A 14,278-nucleotide genomic window follows, 5' to 3' on the forward strand; every position below is an offset into this window, starting at 1 on the left:
ATGGATGCCCTATCCACTGGGCCAAGTCCGCTTCCCCCCATCAATGTTCTTGATCTTCATCCCTCCTTTTGCACCAATAATTATCCCATCTCCTGCATACAGTCAACCTCTCCATCTTTACTCTCTATCTCCCCATGGTTCCTTAACTGAAATATGTTTAAGTTCTTTTCTGAGGAAAAAAACACATGTTTTCTCTACCTCTTCTCGCCTTATCACTCCTCTGCCAGCCACAGGTCCCATTTAAGCCCCTCTAAGGCAGGGAATTTTTCACATTTGTTTTGTTCATTGCAGTACCTGTAACATCTAAAGCAGTGCCTGGCACATAGTAGGAGCTCAATAAATAGTTATTAAATAAATGACTAGCTACCCCAAAGGAATACACTTACTATCTCTACTTCTTCACATTCTATCCATTGTTAGCCCTCTCTCTGCAAGCTGGTTCCTGACCCCACCCTCTCACATTTCTACCCTGTCAAATTTTATGGACACTTTTCAGTCTTTACTTTAACCTCTCTATAGCATTGACACTATTAGACACCTTCTCCTTCTTAGAAAATTATTTTCACCTTTGCTTCAATGAAACCATCCCTCCTCTTAACTCTCAGGACACTCCTTTTGAGTCTTGTAATTTTACCCGATCTGCTTCTCCTATCCCCATGCTAAAGTCTGGCATTTTCCTAGATTCAATCCTTGACTCTCTCTTCTTCTCTACTCTGCATGCTCTCCCCAAGTGATCTATGCCTTACCCACGGCCTTAATTACCATCTATACTCTGATGACATGAAAAAGGTCTATCTCCAGCCCCAGACCTCTCCCTCTGAGCTCTACACACAATATAAAAACTAATAACAACTAATAGTTGAGGGCTTATGTTCCAAAGCACCACTCTAAGCCCTATAAATGTATTTACTCATTTAGCCTTCACAACAAGCCCATGAGGAAAGCATTCTTATCATTATCTCCACTGTACAGGTGAGGAAGTTGAGGCACAGAAAGGAAAGTAACTTGCCCAAGGTCACACAGCCAGCTAGTTAAGTGGTAGAGCTGGTATATAGTAATATGAGTATCTCTTTTTTTTCATAGCTTTACTACAATATCATTCACACACCTAAGATTCATCCATTTGATGGCACAGTTCAGTGGACTTTAGTATATTTACAGGGCTGTGAAACCATCACCAAAATAGACTTTTAAAAAACGCTCATCACCCCAAAACAGAAACCCTGCTCCCAACTAGCAGCAGTGACTGACATGAGTTCTTTTAACTTTGATTATAGAAAATGCAGTTTATATTGAAAAAAGAAAATCATACAATTCATTGAGCCAATAAGGGCAAATGATTTCATTTTTTTTGTACAGGGTACATATATTGATTTGCAATAAAAAGACTATTTTCATGTATTTAAAAAGGGAGCATTCTATAAGACCAGATTTAAACATATGCTACAACAAACATAAACAAGAAGTAAGTATCCCAATAACTGGACAAATATTGCATCCTTAATGTATTTTTAGAAGGCAGACACATTCAACCTTCATGTGAACAGCAGCAAAAAAAGAGAATACCTTTATGAGACTGAATAAAGAATGACCTCTCCTTATATACACAGTTTAACACAGTACATACATGTCTAGTTACATGGAAAATGGAATCAATTGTATAAAGCCAGAAGAGTATATAAATGGAAATTAGCAACAGCATACATGCAGAAAGAAAAAAAAACCGCCTAACAAAAGAAAATGTGAAAAGCTTTTGTAAAACAGAAGAGTGCATTAGACTTTTAATGACTATAATTAGAGTGAGTATTTCCATGCAGCTCCAGGTAGAGAGATGCAGCAAGAGTGAAACTGCACTCTTGATACCAGCTTTCTTTGCCCAGGGACTGAAAAGCACTAATGAATTCTTTCCAATCTAATTTACCTTTTGAGGACTTGGGTTAGACCAAGAAAGAAAGAACAAAAGCAAACACAGATACACAGGAGATAGGAGAAAACAATAACCACTGGAGGCAAACATCAATATGCAACTTTGCAAAAAATAATTATTTCAAATGCCTGTTTCTGGCTCTTCCTCTCATATATCCTGTATGCACCTAATTGGACGTTTTAAATGTATTACACCAAAATAAGTCAGATTCAGATCCCACAGCTCCTAATAATCTTTTTAAATATGTCTCATTTGGGAGCAGATGGGCACCAGCCTCCTACATGGGAGGTCTTGGGTTCAGTCCCCACTGCCTTCTAAAATAAGACTAACGGAGACAACGAGCAGAGACAATGAGCAGTGACGCAAGCAGACAATGAGCAGACAGACAAGGGAGCCATTTGGGGTGAAGGGGAGTCTCATTTATTGAAACTGTTGAATACTTATATTACAGAAAATATGGAATGCTTCACGAATTTGCATGTCATCTTTACATGGGGCCATCCTAATTTTCTCTGTTTCTTTTCAATTTTAGTAGATGTGCTGCCAAAGTGAGCACAGCTCCTAATAATCTTGAAACCATCATTGATGTGGCATGTGCACCTCTTTCTTTCCTTAGGAGATGGAGGTACAAGGAGGATAAACTCATCTCCTGGATTCCTATACACCCTTAATTCAATTCAACAATCATTTAACCTACACCTACTATACACAAGGCTCTATGGTGGATGCTGGGGACCAGAGAGAAAACAAAAAAAACAAACCACACAGAATCTCTGTCCTCACAGTTCAGTAGGGGGGGAGACAAACACATAATAAAGTAGAATATGAGACTGTGATAAGTGGAACAGCTTGTACTTAAAAATATTTTTCTGATTTTAGACCAAATATACCCAATTTTTATTCCAGAAAACATGGTCAGTCCAGCTGCAAATAACATGAAAGTCACAGGAGAAAAAGATTAGCTGGAGGAGAAATGGGGAAGATCTGAGAAGTATGAAGGCATTCCTTCACTCAGGAATTCATTCATTACATAGACCTTTTAAATTAAACACCTACTATATGCCAGGCTCAGAAGATATAACAAATAAAGATTCTGTCCAAACTTTCAAAGGGGTCTCAGTTTAGTGATCATACTTAGCAAACACTCATGCTGTGCTCTGATGAGTAGAGATTTGCAATAATGGATAACAATGGCTTACAGCTATTGAATACCTACCAGTTGCCAGGTATTTCTCAAAGCATTCCATATGCTTTGTCCCATTTAACCCTTATAACAACCCTATGAAGTACTTATTACTCTCTCTATTTAGACATAAGGAAACTGAGGCTCTAAGAGGTTATGTCACTTATCCTAGATCACAGAGGTAGAAAACAGCAGAGTCAAGCTTTGCACCTCAAATGACTGACTCTCGGGCCTGCATCCTTAACCACAATACTATGGTGTCTTAAATAACTGCAATACATAAAGTTTATGTAATCCAGGGTAATAATAATCCTCACAACCAAACTATGAAGTGGGTTTTGTCATCCCCACTTTAGGGAGGAGGAAATTGAGGCACAGAGAGAGGAACTAAATACTTCAATGTCTCAGCTAAAAAGTAGGTAGCAGAGCAAAACAAAAATAGATATTGGCCTTAAATTCTTTTTGTATTAGAAATTACCACACTGGCTGGAATAGGAAACCACTATGTATACAGTTCTTCCAGAGAAGGAGTAGAATAAAAACACACTATTTTTAAAAATGCCATACGCATGCAATTAGCTTGGGGAATAACTGCTGCAGCATCTATGTCTACATTGAACTGTTAGAGAAGAAACTAATAATTTTTGAGGACCAACAACAGACACTATACTTTGAATTGCTTTGATAAGAACAGAAACCCTCTCAGAGGAGAAGACAAAGAGAACATAGGATTGACATTACAGTTTTGTTTGTATATGTTGGGCAAAAGTGATTGTGGTTTTGGACTATGAATTTTCAATCATTATAACTAGGCTCAAATACGTCTTTATTAATCAAAGTAGGAGCCATTATAATCAACACATTGTTGCCAATAAGAAATAAGTTTGCTTATTCCTGCAGCGTAAAAATCTGTGCTTCAGGTTCGATGAAATCTTGGAAAGAATTTTCTACATCCTGCTGGATGTGGAGGCGTGTTTTCCCTGCAAAAATTGTCAAGATGCTTGAAGAAGTAGTAGTCAGTTGGCAAAAGGTCAAGTGAATATGGAGGAAGAGACAAAACTTCGTAGCCCAATTTGTTCAACTTTTATCTTTTTTTTTTAAGATACATAAATCACACAAAATGTTACAATAAAAAATATAAGAGGTTCCCATATACCCCACTCCCCACAGCCCCCACTCCTCCCACATCAACTTCTTTCATTTGTGTGGTATATTCATTGCATTTGATGCGTACATTTTGGAGCATTGCTACACAGCATGGATTATAGTCTACTTTGTAGTTTACACTCGCTCCCAGTCCATTCAGTGGCTTATGGCAGGATATATGATGTCCTGCATCTGTCCCTGCAGTATCATTCAGGACAACTCCAAGTTGTCACACCTCTTTTTCCCTCTCCCTGCCTTCAGCAACACCCGTGGCCACTGTCTCCACATCAATGATATAATTTCTTCCATTGCTAGAGTCACAATAACTCTATAGTAGAATACTGGTAACCCACTCTAATCCATATCTTTTCAAAGCATTGGTTGTGTGACGTGTGGTCAGGCATTATCACGGAGAATTGGGCCTTTTCTGTTGACCAATGCCAGATACAGGCGTTGCAGCTTTTGGTGCATCTCATCTATTTGCTGAGCGTACTTCTCAGATATAATGGTTCTGCTGGAATTCAGAAAGCTGCAGTGGATCAGACCAGCAGCAGACCACCAGACAGTGACAATGACCATTTTTTTGGTGCAAGTTTGGCTTTCGGAAGTGCTTTGGAGCTTCTCGGTCCAACCACTGAGCTGGTGGTTGCCAGTTGTCGTATAAAATCCACTTTTCATTGCATGTTACAATCCAATTGAGAAATTGTTCGCTGTTGTTTAGAATAAAAGACATTGACGCTTCAAAACAATGATTTTTTAAATTTTCAGTCAGCTCATGAGGCACCCACTTATCGAGCTTTTTCACCTTCTCACTTTGCTTCAAATGCCATACAACCGTAGAATGGCTGATGTTGAGTTCTTCGGCAACTTCTCGTGTAGTTGTAAGAGGATCAGCTTCAATGAATGCTCTCAATTGGTCGTTGTCAACTTCCTATGGCTGGGCACTACACTCCTCATCTTCAAGGCTCTTGTCTCCTTTGCAAAACTTCTTGAACCACCACCGCACTGTACAATTGTTAGCAATTCCTGGCTAAATGCATTCTTGATGATGTGAGTTGTCTCCACTGCTTTACAACCCATTTTGAACTCAAATAAGAAAACCGCTAGAATTTGCTTTTGTCTAACATGATTTCCATAGTCTAAAATAAATACAGAAAGCATGTAATAAGTCATTAGCAAAGAAACATAAAGCGAGAAATGCACATTAAAATGATGTATAATGTAACCACATTAATTTAAGACTATATTCCAATATCCGGTGACAAATTTCAACAATGCAAAACCACAATTACTTTTGCACCAACCTAATAACACAATTGGTTCTGCTGTAATTATGCTGTGCTGCATAATGACTTGTTTGGAGAAAAGAATGATGTTATTTTTGGACTTAACGTCAGAGTTATTTTATCTATTAATCCTATCATTTGGAAAAACACATTTTTCATCATTCCTGAGAAGTATATAAAACAGCAGTCATCAGGGGCACACAGCAACCCAAATTGTATGCAAATATGAAGTTGCTTTATTCAAATTCAGATGACTTAACGGTACCTACAAATACTGTTCCAGAGTTAGTGTAGAAGAGCAAGGAGAATTTTATAAACTGAAAATACATTTCAAAAAACTGTTGAAGCCAGAAGAAAAAATTCTTAGAGTAGTTTTAAAGAAAAAAGTTACTAAAAACAATTTCAGGACACCTGACATATGTAATCACATTAAGGATCATTTATACATCTAAAATAGTTTTCTAGTTGATATTACATAAAATGAATAACAGTGTATATAATGTGAATATTATAGTTCTACAGCTATTAATTTTAATTTGCTAGTTGAATATACTTTACAGTATATTTATGATGTGCAACTTCATACAAATGGAGCTACAAACTGCTCAACTATAAGGAAGTCAAGATTCTTTGAACTTAGTGTCAACTTTCAAAAATAGCAAAACCCTGCCAATACTGTTCTAAAATTTCTTGTGGCAATGAATGCATGACATGGTGTTAATACAAAAAGCCACTTATAGCGGTGGACTCGGCCCAGTGGTTAGGGCGTCCGTCTACCACAAGGGAGGTCTGCGGTTCAAACCCCGGGCCTCCTTGACACGTGTGGAGCTAGCCCATGCACAGTGCTGATGCGCACAAGGAGTGCCGTCCCACACAGGGGTGTTCCCCGCGTACGGGAGCCCCTCGCGCAAGGAGTGCACTCCGTAAGGAGAGCCACCCAGCACAAAAGAAAGTTCAGCCTGCCCAGGAATGGCGCGGCACACACAGAGAGCTGACACAACAAGATGACGCAACAACGACAAAAAAGAAACACAGATTCCCATGCAGCTGACAACAACAGAAGCGGACAAAGAAGACGCAGCAAATAGACACAGAGAACAGACAACCGGGGGTGGGGAGGGGGTGGGAAGAGGAGAAAAATAAATAAACAAATCTTCTAGAAAAATGCCACTTATTGTACACTTTGAATAGATAGTATGGTATGTGAATATATCTCAATAAAACTTCTTTTTTAAAAAAAAAACAACCCTGTATGATGTTATCCATGTTTGTTTGGTAAGTTTACAACTTTTACTATACATTTACTGTTTATGTATGTGCATGTATATATGATATACTTCAATGGAATTTTACTGAAAGTTTTTTAAAAACTACTAGTAGAACAAATTGTTAACATTCTAGATAAATAACCAAAGTATGTTTAACTTACCCAAGTGTGTGGCAGACACAGATAAAGAAAATGAGGTTCACAAAAACCTCAAGATTACAACTCTGGCTTTGCCATGTCCTAGCATGGTATGTCACCTTTGGCAAGTTACTTAACACCTCTGTGTCTCAGTTTCCTTATCTGCAAAATGGGGTCATACTATACAGGCATACCTCGTTTTACTGTGCTAAGATTTGCTATGCTTTGCAGATAATGCGTTTTTTACCAGTTGAAGGTTTATGGCAACCCAGCATCCCGCAATTCTTTTGGTGCCATTTTTCCAACAGTATGTGCTCACTTCATTGTCTCTGTGTCCCAGTTTGTTAATTCTTGCAACATTTCAAACTTTTTCATTGTTTTTATATCTATTACGGTGATTTGTCATCTTTTACTATTCAAATTGTTTTTTGGGGTACCACAAACTGTGCCCATATAAAACGGTAAACTTAATCAATAAATGTGTAAATATATGTCTTCTTACTGCTTCCACAACCAGCCTTTCCCCTGTTTCTGTCTCTCTCCCTCTCCTACAGCCTCCCTATTCCCTAAGACACAACAACATTGAAATTCGGCCAACTAATAACCCTACAATGGCCTCTAAGTGTTCAAGTGAAAGTAAGAGTCACAAGTCTCTTATTCTAAATCAAAAGCTAGAAATGATTGAGCTTAGCTAGAAGGGCATGTTGAAAGCTGAGATAGGCTGAAAGCTGAGATAGGCCGAAAGCTAGGTCTCTTATACCAAACAGTAAGCCACGCTGTTAATGTAAAGGAAAACTTCTTGAAGGAAATTAAAAGTGCTACTCTAGTGAGCATAAGAATGATAAGAAAGTGCAACAGCCATATTGCTGATATGGAGAAAGTTTTAGTGGTCTGGATAAATCAAATCAGCCACAACATTCCCTTAAAACAAAGCCTAATCTAGCATAAGGCCCTAACTCTCTTCAATTCTATGAAAGCAAAGAGAGGGGAGGAAGCTACAGAATAACAGTTTGGAGCTAGCAGAGGACGGTTCATGAGGTTTAAGGAAAGAAGCTGTCTCTGTAACATAAATGTGCAAAGTGAAGCAGTAAGGGATGTTCAATGCCTGGCTTCAAAGCTTCAAAGGACCGGTTGACTCTCTTATTAGAAGTTAATGCATCTGGTGACTTTAAGTTGAAGCCAATGTTCATTTACCATACGATACCATAGCATAAATTCTTAAGAATTATGCAAAATCTGCTGTCTGTGCTCTATAAATGGAACAACAAAGCCTAGATGACAGCACATCTGTTTACAACATGCTTTATTGAATATTTTAAGCCCACTGTTGAGACCTACTGCTCAGGAAAAAACATCTCTTTCAAAATATGACTGCTCACTGACAATGACCAAGTCACCCAAGAGCTCTGGTGGAAATGTACAATGAGATGAATGTTTTCATGCCTGCTAACACAATATCCATTCAACAGCCCGTGGATCAAGAAGTCATTTTGACTTTCAAGGCTTTTAAGAAGTACATTTCATGAGGCCATAGCTACCATAGATAGTGATTCCCGTGATGGATCTGAGCAAAGGAATTGAACAACTTTTGAGAAAGGGAGGTCAACATATCAACATTCACAGGAGTTTGGAAGAAGTTGATTCCAATCCTCATGGATGACTTTGAGGGGTTCAAGACTTCACTGGAAGAAGTAACTGTTAATGTGGTGGAACTAGAGTTAGACATGGAGCCTGAAGATGTGACTGAACTGCTGCAATCTCATGACAAAACTTGAACAGATGAGGAGTTGCTTCTTCTGGATAAGCAAATAAAGTAGTTTCCTAAGATGCAATCTACTTCTGTTGAAGATGCTGTGAACACTGTTCAAATGACAACAAAGGATTTAGAATGACATATAACTTAATTGAGAGGATTCACTCTAATTCTGAAAGAAGTTCTACTATGGATGAAATGCTCTCAAACAGCATGCATGCTACAAAGAAGTCTTTCATGAAAGGAAGATTCAATGAACATGGCAAACTTCACTGATGCCTTATTTTAAGAAACTGCCACAGCCTTCAGCAACCATCACCCTGATCAGTCAGCAGCCATCGATATCAAGGTAAGACCCTCCACCAAGATTACAACTTGCTGAAGGCTCAGATGACGGTTAGCATTTTTTACAATCAAATATTTTTTAATGAAGGCAGGTACATTTTTTAGACATAATGCTATTACACACTTAACAGATTACGGTATAATGTAAACACAACTTGTATATGCACTGGGAAACTAAAAAATTCATGTGACTTGCTTTATTGAGAATAAATAATTTGCTTTATTATGGTGGTCTGGAACCAAACCTACAATATCTCCAAGGTTTGCCTGTATTCCTTGTTTTCTGAACAAAAATAACATACATATTGTGTCTGGCTCATAGTTGGCACTTGGTACATATTCATTTCCACCACCACCACCCCATTTTCTGAAAAGATACTAAGGAACAAGTATTTAATACTACTTTTGCCAGATGGAGCTTAGTACACAGTCACACTTTCCAAGATAACAAGATGAGTAGTTTTCTGCCTTTTCTGCATTAGATTTTTGGAAACTAAAGATTCGCCTATCCTGAGCTGATGTCAGTCTTTGGAGGCTGGCGTTCCTGGCTGCAAAAGACAAAGGACTCTGAAGCTGGTCAAAACGAAACAAGGTCGTCTCAGGGAAGACAAGGCCTACCAGCCCGAGCCCAAGCCCAGCCTGGATTTCTGCAATAGTATCATCCACATTCTGCAAAAACTGAAGGCCCTGAGTGGGCTTACTGCTTTCATAGATAAAGGTTGAAGTTCATAAGTTTCCATGCTGTCTTAAATGTTCTGGCATTTGTTTAAGAATTCACATCTCTAATTTTAACATAAACTGCTACAGTAATTACTTAAAATCCAGAACACTAAAATAAAGAAAACAAAGTTCTTAAAAATGTTTAAACTCCATTCATACAGTTATTTCACAAAGATTTATTTGATACTTCCAAGTGGGCAAGCAGGCTAGGCTCTGGAAATGCAGAGACAAACATTTAGCAATACTAGGGGCCTCCAAGTCCAACTTCCCAAGAAAGGAATAATAATAGCCGATACTTATCAAATGTTTACTATATAACAGCTAGGCTTATAATGTATTATAAAGACCTACTTATTTAAACCCAGGACAACTCTGTTTGGTAAATATAACTATCAGCCCAAGAGAAACTGTGACCTGCCCATGGTCACACAGATAAAAAGTGACAGCTAGATTTTCAAGTCTGGCAGTCTGGCTCCAGACAGTACAGAATTAACAAATATACTCTACTGTCTCTCTGATGCAGCTGAGGCAACCATTCCTTCAGGCATTAAACAAATATTAACTGAGTGCCTACTATGTGCCTGGTATTGGTCTAGGTAGTAGGGATATAACAGGTAACAAAAGAGACAAAAATCTCCTCCCTCACGGAGTTCACATTCTAGTGGGAGGAGACAGGCAAATAAACAAGATAAAAGATAAAAGAGTAACATATACAATATGGTAATAAATGCTAAGGAGAACAGTAAATCAAAGAAAAGAAATAGGAAGTGTTGGGAAAGATTACAATTTTAGATAGGGTGTCAAGAGAAGGCCTCCCTGAAAAGGAAACATCATGAGTGAACCTGTGCCACACACAGAAACAGAGAAACAAGGAAAAGATATCTTAATGGCTGCAGCCTCTAAAAACTCACAATTTAATAAGGAGGACAGTCACCTAAAAATATTGTGCTGTCCCAGTGTGGTGAATACAATGTCAGAGGAGCGATGGAGGAAGGAGGGTGCTGAATCCAAACCCAGTTAGGGGTCATCAAAAACCTCCTTCACATGATGCCTTTAGAGAATCTTTAAAGGGTGAGTAGGAGACTGAGAAATAAAGGGAAGGATCTAGCAGAGTGCAAAGTCCCAGGACGAGGAGTTGTCATGGGGTAAGTGAATGACCTACAAGGAGTTTATCTACTGCAGAAGGACAAATTAAGAAAAGGATGGCGAGAAGCCAGGCTACATGGTGGACCACCCAGACTGGACTGCACATGACCATAATCAGCTAGGCAGTAACTCCTGATGGCCTGGACCACAGCTGCAGGCACGGGGACGGGAAAGAGGAAAGATGGGTTGGAGAAAGGAAAGACCTGATAGGACAGTCAGTACTTGGAGGTCTACTGCCTGGATGACAGGGTAAAGAGAGATGCCATCCACCCAGAAAAGAAACACAGACGAAGGATCAGATTGGTGAATGGAGGTACTAAAGAATCATTCTGGATAGGTTGCTGCATCTGAGGGGCCTGCAGGACAGCCACGTGGACCAGTTTAGTAGGCAGCCCCAAATACAAGTCTGGAGCTCAGGGGTAAAGCCTGGACAGGAGGAAAGATAGATATGCTCTTCCTCACTATAGATATAGCACCTAGGCCATGACAGTAGAGAAGATAACTCTACTAAAAGAGGGAGGACAGATCTTTGGAAACAATATGTAAGGGCCCTCTATGGTTTCAAAGCTAAACAGTCCATACTATCCATCCATTTAAAGTGTACAATTTAATGGTTTTAACATGTACATATAGTAGTGCAAACATTACTAAAATCCAGCTGCAGAACATTCTCCTAAAATGAAACCCCAAACCCATTACCAGTCACCCCACATTCCTCAACACTCCTATCCCATCAACCCTAATCTATTTTCCATCTCTAAGACATTCCTGTTCTAGACATTTCATATGAATGGACTCACGTAGTATGTAGTCTTTTGTGACTGGCTTATTTCATTGAGCATAATGTTTTCATCCATGTTGCATCATTCCTTTTACTGGCTAATATTCCCTTGAATGGATATATCACATTTGGTCAATCCATTCATCATTTGATGGGCATGAGTTGTTTCTGCCTTTTGGCTATTATGAATAATGCTGCTATGAACATTCATGTACAAGTTTTTACATGGACCTAAGTTTTCAATTCTCATGGGTATATACCTAGGAATGGAATTGGTGGGTCATCTAGTAGCTCCATGTTTAACAGTTTGAAGAACTTCTGAACTTGGTTCCACAGTGGCCACACCACTTCACATTCCCATCAGCAATATATGAGGGTTCTAATTTCTACACATCCTCACCAACATTTGTTATTTTCCATGTTTCTAAATTATACCCATTGTAGTGGTTATGAAATGGGGTATCTCATTTTGGTTTTGATCTGCACTCACCTAACGAATGAAGATGTTTAGAATCTCTTCACGTATTGGCCATTTGTACATCTTCTTTGGAGAAATGTCTATTCAAATCCTTTGTCCATTATTCAATTCGGTTGTCTTTTACTGTTGAGTACACACTGTTATGAAGCCCTCACTCTGATGCTTACTACCTGTGTGACTTTGGATGAGTAAAGAAACCTTTTTTAATCTACTCACCTCATTAATTAACTGGGAACAATAATAACACCCACCCCATAATACTATTTTGAGGATTAAATAAGAGCGTCAGTGATGACTGAGTGGTAGCTATTATTATTCAAAGTAATATTAACACACATTTTCAGATATTTCTGTTCATGTGTAAGAGAATGGTTTTCATTCTTAATGTTCCAAAAGTTCTTTGTACCATGGCTTTATTTTAAAATTGTGAACTATCAAATAGAAAAATGGAGAAAATTCAATAATAATATCATACCTCCAAGTTTGCTTTTAAAACTAACTAGTGTGATTCTATAAGAATGGGTAAATAAAAATTTAAAAGGATAGTTATTAAACACAATGTTTACAATAGCAAAAAAAGAAGAAAAAAGAAACTTATCCAAATATCCATCAGGAAGAATAATTAACTACTGAATACCCACATAATGAACCACAGGCAGCCAGTAAAATATGTAAGTATTTCTATAAGCACCAAAGTGAAATAATCGCTAAGATAAAGTGAAAAAAAAAGCAATATGAAAAATATTACATTGTTTATTCCCAACCGTGAATTTAAAAAAGATATATGTGTGGCGGGGTGTGTGTATGAACATATTACATAGACATAAAAACAACCTGAAAGCTTACACAAGAAAATTTTAACACTGGTTACTTCTTGAGAATGGGGCTGGTAGTGAAGTGGGAATGAAAAGCTTTTTATACCTTCTGTAGTTTGAGTTTTTAACCAAATACAATACTTTTCAGATAAAAAATACTCGAGTGGGCATCACCATACCAGAGTAGAGTGGGCATCAGAATCCCAGAGTCCTCAGGATTGGGGAATAAAATATGGACTAGAGTAGACTTACTGGTATTCTACGATAGAATTATTGTGACTCCAGCAATGGAAGAAATTATATCACTGATGTGGAGACAGAGGACATGGGTGTTGCTGAGGGCAGGGAAAGGGAAAAAAAGGTGTAATATGGGGTCATTTTTGGGACTTGGCGTTGTCCTGAATGATACTGCAGGGACAGATGCAGGACATTATATATCCTGCCATAAGCCACTGAATGGTCTGGGAGAGAGGGTAAACTACAATGTAAACTATAAGCCATGCTGTGTAGCAGTGCTCCAAAATGTATTCACCAAATGCAATGAATATGCCACACTGATGACAGAGGTTGTTGATGCGGGCGGAGTGGGGATTGGGGTATATGGGAACCTCTTATATTTTTTAATGTAACATTTTGTGTGATCTATGTATCTTTTAAAAATAAATAAAAAATACTTTAAAAATACTGATTACTAATTTCCAATGAACATTTTCTCAATCACAGCTATCATAGCTATACAAAATGGAAATGAATGGGGGCATCGAATTATAAGAAATCGACTGGATCAAGATGGCAGTGAGAAGCTTCAGGACTCAGTCCCCATAAAGAAGCTTTGAATACCCAAGAAGAACTGGCAGAAACATCTTTCTCAAAGCTTGAGAAAACTATTAAAGAATCTCAGTAACAAGGCTCATGCCTAATTAAGAAAAAGGATCTTGTGATATACCCTGGTGGTCCTTCACCCACCCCTCACCAGCTGGGCCCAGAGCCAGTCAGTGCTCCCAGTGCAGGTTCCTGGTCCCAGGTATGAGGGAAGCTGAGTAACCCTCATGCACATAGTAGGGGTATGTATGCCTGGCCCAGTCTGTCTGGTGGTGGCCTAAGGGAGACTCTGTACCATAACTAGCCCTGCATGTAGAAGGCAGCTCAGAAATCTCTCTCACAAAGCACTGTGGAAGAGTAGTCAAGTAGTGGCTGTTTTGAGACAAGGGATTGCTGGCCGTTGGACATAAAGCACAGCGCAGGGGACCTTGAGGAAACTGTTTCCTAGGGAAGAGGAGAGGGATTCTTATC

General features: G+C 38.7%; 1 protein-coding gene and 1 non-coding gene across 3 annotated transcripts in view; both read right to left on the reverse strand.

Annotated features, from left to right (window-relative positions):
- Nucleotides 1-14,278, reverse strand: part of ATP11C (ATPase phospholipid transporting 11C) — a 211,215-nt gene that overhangs the window by 135,544 nt on the left and 61,393 nt on the right. The gene's annotated exons all lie outside the window — the stretch shown is intronic.
- LOC111760972 (U6 spliceosomal RNA) lies at nt 2,378-2,483 on the reverse strand. The gene has a single exon (XR_002794482.1). It is a non-coding gene; the product is annotated as a U6 spliceosomal RNA (small nuclear RNA).

This window comes from Dasypus novemcinctus, chromosome X (assembly GCF_030445035.2).
Source record: "Dasypus novemcinctus isolate mDasNov1 chromosome X, mDasNov1.1.hap2, whole genome shotgun sequence".
Classification (NCBI taxonomy): Eukaryota; Metazoa; Chordata; class Mammalia; order Cingulata; family Dasypodidae; genus Dasypus; species Dasypus novemcinctus.